Here is a 7,614-nt window from a genome sequence, read left to right on the forward strand (position 1 = left end):
TGGGGCCCTGGAGGGCAGGGGGAATCACACTGAGACCCTGGAGGGGAGGGGGAGTCACACTGGGGTCCTGGAGGGGAGGGGGAGTCACACTGGGGCCCTGGAGGGGAGGGGGAGTCACACTGGGGTCCTGGAGGGGAGGGGGAGTCACACTGGGGTCCTGGAGGGGAGGGGGAGTCACACTGGGACCCTGGAGGGGAGTCGGAGTCACACTGGGGTCCTGGAGGGGAGGGGGAGTCACACTGGGGTCCTGGAGGGGAGGGGGAGTCACACTGGGGTCCTGGAGGGGAGGGGCAGTCACACTGGGGTCCTGGAGGGGAGGGGAGTCACACTGGGGCCCTGGAGGGGAGGGGAGTCACACTGGGGTCCTGGAGGGGAGGGGGAGCCACACTGGGGCCCTGGAGGGCAGGGGGAGCCACACTGGGGCCCTGGAGGGGAGGGGGAGTCACACTGAGGCCCTGAAGGGGAGGGGGAGTCACACTGGGGCCCTGGAGGGGAGGGGGAGCCACACTGGGGCCCTGGAGGGGAGGGGGAGTCACACTGAGGCCCTGGAGGGGAGGGGGAGCCACACTGGGGCCCTAGAGGGGAGGGGGAGCCACACTGGGGTCCTGGAGGGGAGGGGGAGTCACACTGGGTTCCTGGAGGGGAGGGGGAGTCACACTGGGGCCCTGGAGGGGAGGGGGAGTAACACTGGGGCCCTGGAGGGGAGGGGGAGTCACACTGAGGCCCTGGAGGGGAGGGGGAGTCACACTGAGACCCTGGAGGGGAGGGGGAGTCACACTGAGACCCTGGAGGGGAGGGGGAGTCACACTGGGGCCCTGGAGGGGAGGGGGAGTCACACTGAGACCCTGGAGGGGAGGGGGAGTCACACTGGGGCCCTGGAGGGGAGGGGGAGTCACACTGAGGCCCTGGAGGGGAGGGGGAGTCACACTGGGGCCCTGGAGGGGAGGGGGAGTCACACTGAGACCCTGGAGGGGAGGGGCAGTCACACTGGGGCCCTGGAGGGGAGGGGGAGTCACACTGAGACCCTGGAGGGGAGGGGGAGTCACACTGGGGGCCTGGAGGGGATGGGGAGTCACACTGGGGCCCTGGAGGGGAGGGGCAGTCACACTGGGGCCCTGGAGGGGTGGGGGAGTCACACTGGGGCCCTGGAGGGGAGGGGGAGTCACACTGGGGCCCTGGAGGGGAGGGGGAGCCACACTGGGGTCCTGGAGGGGAGGGGGAGTCACACTGGGGCCCTGGAGGGGAGGGGGAGCCACACTGGGGTCCTGGAAGGGAGGGGCAGTCACACTGGGACCCTGGAGGGGAGGGGGAGTCACACTGGGGTCCTGGAGGGGAGGGGGAGTCACACTGGGGCCCTGGAGGGGAGGGGCAGTCACACTGAGGCCCTGGAGGGGAGGGGGAGTCACACTGGGGCCCTGGAGGGGAGGGGGAGTCACACTGAGACCCTGGAGGGGAGGGGGAGTCACACTGAGTTCTGGAGGGGAGGGGGAGTCACACTGGGGCCCTGGAGGGTAGGGGGAGTCACACTGAGGCCCTGGAGGGGAGGGGGAGTCACACTGGGGTCCTGGAGGGGAGGGGGAGTCACACTGGGGTCCTGGAGGGGAGGGGGAGTCACACTGGGTTCCTGGAGGGGAGGGGGAGTCACACTGGGGTCCTGGAGGGGAGGGGGAGCCACACTGGGGCCCTGGAGGGGAGGGGGAGTCACACTGAGGCCCTGGAGGGGAGGGGCAGTCACACTGGGGTCCTGGAGGGGAGGGGGAGTCACACTGGGGCCCTGGAGGGGAGGGGGAGTCACACTGGGGCCCTGGAGGGGAGGGGGAGCCACACTGGGGTCCTGGAGGGGAGGAGGAGTCACACTGGGGCCCTGGAGGGGAGGGGCAGTCACACTGGGGCCCTGGAGGGGAGGGGGAGTCACACTGGGGCCCTGGAGGGGAGGGGGAGTCACACTGGGGCCCTGGAGGGGAGGGGGAGTCACACTGGGGCCCTGGAGGGGAGAGGGAGTCACACTGGGGCCCTGGAGGGGAGGGGGAGTCACACTGAGGCCCTGGAGGGGAGGGGGAGTCACACTGGGGCCCTGGAGGGGAGGGGGAGTCACACTGAGACCCTGGAGGGGAGGGGCAGTCACACTGGGGCCCTGGAGGGGAGGGGGAGTCACACTGAGACCCTGGAGGGGAGGGGGAGTCACACTGGGGCCCTGGAGGGGATGGGGAGTCACACTGAGGCCCTGGAGGGGAGGGGCAGTCACACTGGGGCCCTGGAGGGGAGGGGGAGTCACACTGGGGCCCTGGAGGGTAGGGGGAGTCACACTGGGGTCCTGGAGGGGAGGGGGAGTCACACTGAGGCCCTGGAGGGGAGGGGCAGTCACACTGGGGCCCTGGAGGGGAGGGGGAGTCACACTGGGGCCCTGGAGGGGAGGGGGAGCCACACTGGGGTCCTGGAGGGGAGGGGGAGTCACACTGGGGCCCTGGAGGGGAGGGGGAGTCACACTGAGGTCTTGAGGGGAGGGGCAGTCACACTGAGTCCCTGGAGGGGAGGGGGAGTCACACTGAGGCCCTGGAGGGGAGGGGGAGTCACACTGGGGCCCTGGAGGGGAGGGGCAGTCACACTGAGTTCTGGAGGGGAGGCGGAGTCACACTGGGGCCCTGGAGGGGAGGGGGAGTCACACTGGGGCCCTGGAGGGGAGGGGGAGTCACACTGGGGCCCTGGAGGGGAGGGGGAGTCACTCTGGGGCCCTGGAGGGGAGGGGGAGTCACACTGAGACCCTGGAGGGGAGGGGGAGTCACACTGGGGCCCTGGAGGGGAGGGGGAGTCACACTGGGGCCCTGGAGGGGAGGGGGAGTCACACTGGGGCCCTGGAGGGGAGGGGGAGTCACACTGAGACCCTGGAGGGGAGGGGGAGTCACACTGGGGCCCTGGAGGGGAGAGGGAGTCACACTGGGGCCCTGGAGGGGAGGGGGAGTCACACTGGGGCCCTGGAGGGGAGGGGGAGTCACACTGAGACCCTGGAGGGGAGGGGGAGTCACACTGGGGCCCTGGAGGGGAGAGGGAGTCACACTGAGGCCCTGGAGGGGAGGGGGAGTCACACTGAGGTCTGGAGGGGAGAGGGAGTCACACTGGGGCCCTGGAGGGGAGGGGGAGTCACACTGGGGCCCTGGAGGAGAGGGGGAGTCACACTGGGGTCCTGGAGGGGAGGGGGAGTCACACTGGGGCCCTGGAGGGGAGGGGGAGTCACAATGGGGCCCTGGAGGGGAGGGGCAGTCACACTGGGGCCCTGGAGGGGAGGGGCAGTCACACTGGGGCCCTGGAGGGGAGGGGGAGTCACACTGGGGCCCTGGAGGGGAGTCACCCTGGGGATAAGGTGGGATCCTGGCCTGGAGCCTCACTCTGCCTCTCCTGGTCTCTCCTCTGTCCTGGACCTTCGGGCAGTTGAGGCTGTTATAGCTCCTTGCTGTCCCTGAGATGGCTCAGAGCCTGGGGCAGGGCTGGTTCTTGTCCCCTCCTCAATGAGAGCTTTGACAACTGTGTTTCCTGCCTCCACCTGGAATGGGCCCTTTGCCTTCTCCAGGAGCTCAGGGCCTGTCCCTCCCAGGGACCGGGGACCCTGTCTGCTGGCCTTGGAGCATCTGAGGAGTCTGGGGAGCCATCGTCATCTCCTTCCCCAGGAGGCCTGTGGCCTCTGAGAGTGCATGGGAGGATGACAGCCTTCTCTCCCCTCCAGGGCCACTGCCCAGCCCCCCAGGCTGGGGGCCACGCCTCTCTGCCCCCTGGGCTGCCCTGAGCACTGCCAGGCTGCCGTCTCCCCAAGCTGCATTCCTCGGAGTCCTGCTAAGGCCACCTGTTCCTACAGGCCCCTTGCAGGCAGCCTGCTCCAAACCGGCTTTTCCAGCTACTGGCTCTCCTGCCAGGGGAGCCGCCCGCCCCACAGGCCCCAGCCTCTGGGTGGGCAGGCTGAGGGGCCCCAGTGGGGTGCTGGGGCTGCCCAGGAGGAGGCTCAGCTGTGCTCTGTGGCTGGCCTTGGAGAGAAATGGGAAATGTGCTTCTTGTCTGAGGTTTATGTAAGAACAGGAACCTAAGAACCCTGTGAATGCCTCATCTGGAGAGACTGCAGTATTGATTCAGAGGGGGGTGGCGGCTGCCGCTTAGCAGGCCCTGAGTCTGCTCCCTCTGCCTGGCCCTCACGGCGCCCTGGCCTGCCTCGGTCACTAAGGAACTCACAACCAGGCAGCCTGATGATAAGGCCCCAGGCCCTCCTAGAACAGCTGGCTAATCCTGGAGGCCCCACTGACCACTGATCAAAGTTCAGGTGAATCCTTCAGGAAGTCCAGCTTGGAGACATCCAGGCTGGGCTAGGCAATGGGGGTTCATGTGGACTCTCCCAGGGGACACCTACCATCCTTTGGTCTGTTTGCCCACCCCTAATGCCCTCGGGAGCTGCCTGGGAGGGTCCTGCTCAGCACAGACCTCTGCATATACCTCCTCCTCCCCACGCCCAAGGCACTGCCCAGCTCCTCCTCCTAGTCCTCCTCTTCCTCTTCTTCCTCTCCCCCTCCTCTTCCTGTCCTCCTGCTGGCCCACTCTGTCCTCCCCTCCCTCCCTGTCTGTTCCTCCTCCTGCCCTGCTCTTCCTGTCTCCCCCTGAGTGTGGCAGCAGGGAGCTGACAACCCATCTCATTGGGTCAGCCCGAGGCCCTCTTGCTCCCAGAATGCTCTGCGCCTGACCTCAGCACTTGCAGGTGTGAAGGTCTTGCCCATCCATCCTGATGTGTGCCTGGAGAAGTGCCGTGCCCCTCCCACCTCAGCCGACCTGTGCAGTATTGGTTCAGAGGGAGAGGGGCCAGCTGCACGGCTGGGTTGACCAGGGCCTGTGTCTGGCCCCACTGGGCAGTCCCTTTCAGCAGCGGCCCTTCCAGCTGAGCCCAGCAAAGCAGGATATGGTGTTGGGCTGGGCCTGGTTCCTGAAAGGCAGAGGGAGGGCTGGGCTGTGCCCCTCAAGGTCTAGCTTTCCCGGGGGCCAGTTGGAAGCAGCTGGAACCTCCTCCACCCCTTCTGCCGGCAACGGTTCCCAGGGCCCACCTGGAGGCCCTCAACCCCCTCCCCCTGGGCTGGGACCCCCTGTGCCACCTCTCCACTCAGAAGTTCCAGTCCCAGGGAGGCTTCAGAGCTGACTTCTGGGCAGGGGTCCTGCTGCCCACCTGACCTGCAGAAGTGAGGTTGCACCCTAAAGACCACTGGGGCCAGCAAGCCCAGCCACTTCCTCCTTAGCTTCTCTTGACTGGTGGCCACCCAGGCTTTCAGGAGGCAGACAGTGTTGGGGAGCTGCACCCATCCAGCTACGGCAGTGTCCAGGCAGAAGGAAGAAAACTGCCCAGGTCTTGCTGACCCTCATTCCCTAGTCTTAGCCCCTGAGAATTGGGGGAAAGAGGAGGGGAGTACAGCTTTCTCCCTGAGGGGCCAAGTCCAGGCCAGATGTGGGTGGCAAGGGCTTGTGCTGGTGCAGGGGCCAGCAGTGTGCGGTGCAGGCTCACCAAAGAGGTGGGGGCCGGGCACAGGGAGAGCTGAGTTGGGGAGTGGGTGCCAGGCAGATTCCAGGACTGCTGAGCCCCAGGACAAGGAGGGGCCACTCTGCATAGGGCCAGGTCCTTCCCGGGGGTCCTGGGGGGATAAGCAGCCATCACTGTTGAGCTCTGCTCGGGGACTTCCAGGCTCCAGGGCTCCACACTGGCTCCGTTGAGCTCCCAACAGCTCATAAATATTCATTTAAGAATTAAAGCCCCATTAAGGAGCTAACTCCTGGCTGATACTTGCAAATAATTTTTCTATGAAAAAGATTTAGCTGCTGGAGGATGAGGTCCAAGACACTGAGCAGGAAGCCACAGGGACATGGGCCCCACCCCAGCAAGGCCTGCAGCCACAGCCCGGGGCAGTCCTCTCCCTGTGGCTGCCTGCCTGGAGGAGGAGCGTGTTGGGAGGAAGCCATCAGGAAAGCACAGGGAGTGAGCTCCGGCCCTGGGGGTGGGGCACCACGGGGCTGCCCTGCAAGCTTGTAGTGTCCCTAAAGCGGTTCTTCCAGTTTTCCAGATTGGTTCTGGCCCCCCTTCTCCCTTTTAAACATTCATTATGGCATGTGGTACCCCACACAAAGAGGAGCCGGGGCCTCCCTGGCCGCCCTGCCGGCACTGTCCCCACAGGTGTGGCCTTGAAGTCTCCCTGCCCTCTTCCTGCCTCCTGCCCCATCTTCCCTGCAGGTTCCCCTCTGAGCCTGGTGTCACATCTGGCTACAGCATGTCCGCTGCCGCTTGCCTGGGCTAGACTGCACACGCGCCCACATGTGCCCACACACATGCACACACGCAGGGGCACAGGCCTGCCTACAAGGTGACATAAGGGTTGACACGGTCCCTGAGTGCTGGCGGTTGGGGTGGTCCCAGACACTATTTTTAGCTGTCGATGCTTTGTGATTATTCCGCGTGAAACACGGATTACATTTGTAAGTAAGAAAAAAGGCTTTAAAAAAAAAATCTGGGATGAGGAGGATTGGGGGGTTTATCCAGTTTTATTTTAAATTCCATTTCTGCCTTCGACTTTGGGGGGTAGTTGATGATCTTCTTAATCATTCCTGTGACTCTCCAATGCCCAGTTCACATTTTCTAGGGTTGGTTCCTTTGGCACCTGCTGTTGGCGACCCACGCTGTGAATCATGCTTCCGACGTGCTGCTGGACGCCTGTGTGCTTCCCTGTGGCGCTGGGACTGCACTAGGCAAGAACCCTCCAGAGAGAAGGTGCTGCCCGCCAGGAGAGGCTGAGGGCTGGGACGGAGCGTGGCCCCATCTGTAAAGTGGGGCGTCCAAAGGCACAGACTGGAGGCCGGAGTCACGGTGGGCATGCAGCTGGCACCACAGCTCTGCCCAGCAGACTTCACCAGGCAGAGGAGGAGGCTGCTGGCTGAGGACTGGACCAAGTGACCATGGACTGAAACCCCTGAAACTCTGAGCTAAAGTGACCTTCCCTCCTTCAAGTTCATTATCTCAGGTCTCTTCTCATAGCAAAAGAAAGCCAACAGGCATTTTTTGACAAAAATTAGAATTGGAAATCCTCGTGACTCTGGAAGCCGAGGCAGGGGGATCTGTTTGAGGCCGGCCTCAGCAATAGTTTGGCCCTAAGCAACCTTGCAAGACCCTTTCTCAAAATAAAAAATACAAGGGCTGGGGTGTGGCTCCGTGGTAAAGCACCTGGGCTCACTTGGCAGAACCTCGCCCCTTTGTCCTGTGCTTCCAGCAGCACCCAGGCCAGGGCTTGGCTCGGCACCCCCGGACTGCTGAGGGCAGTACTCTACAGGTCAGCTCTGAAGGACCCTCGCCTGCTGTGTGACTGCTGGCCGAGCCACCTGCTGGGGTGGGTCCCCAGGACTCACAAGGATGTTCACATGGGGAAAAGCCAGATGTGTCTACACTGGCAGCCAGCGGCGGAAACAGAGCAGGATGGAGGGTGGAGGGGTCCTGCGAACACCTTGGCAGTGCCCCGGGCACCAAGAGAGACCCCTCAGGAAGGCTCACCAAGAAGGCCCTGGGTCTGGGTCCCTTGGGGAGGTGGGGACAGCATTCAGGACACTCTTAGA

The 7,614-nt window shown here is 64.6% G+C and overlaps 1 long non-coding RNA gene across 1 annotated transcript; it reads left to right on the forward strand.

Annotated features, from left to right (window-relative positions):
* Positions 1–3,918: 3,918 nt before the first annotated feature.
* On the forward strand, positions 3,919–7,251 carry LOC144367470 (uncharacterized). Its single transcript, XR_013426883.1, has 2 exons — positions 3,919–4,303; positions 6,637–7,251. It is a non-coding gene; the product is annotated as an uncharacterized LOC144367470 (long non-coding RNA).
* The last annotated feature ends 363 nt before the right edge of the window (positions 7,252–7,614 follow it).

This window comes from Ictidomys tridecemlineatus, chromosome 1, assembly GCF_052094955.1.
Source record: "Ictidomys tridecemlineatus isolate mIctTri1 chromosome 1, mIctTri1.hap1, whole genome shotgun sequence".
NCBI lineage: Eukaryota > Metazoa > Chordata > Mammalia > Rodentia > Sciuridae > Ictidomys > Ictidomys tridecemlineatus.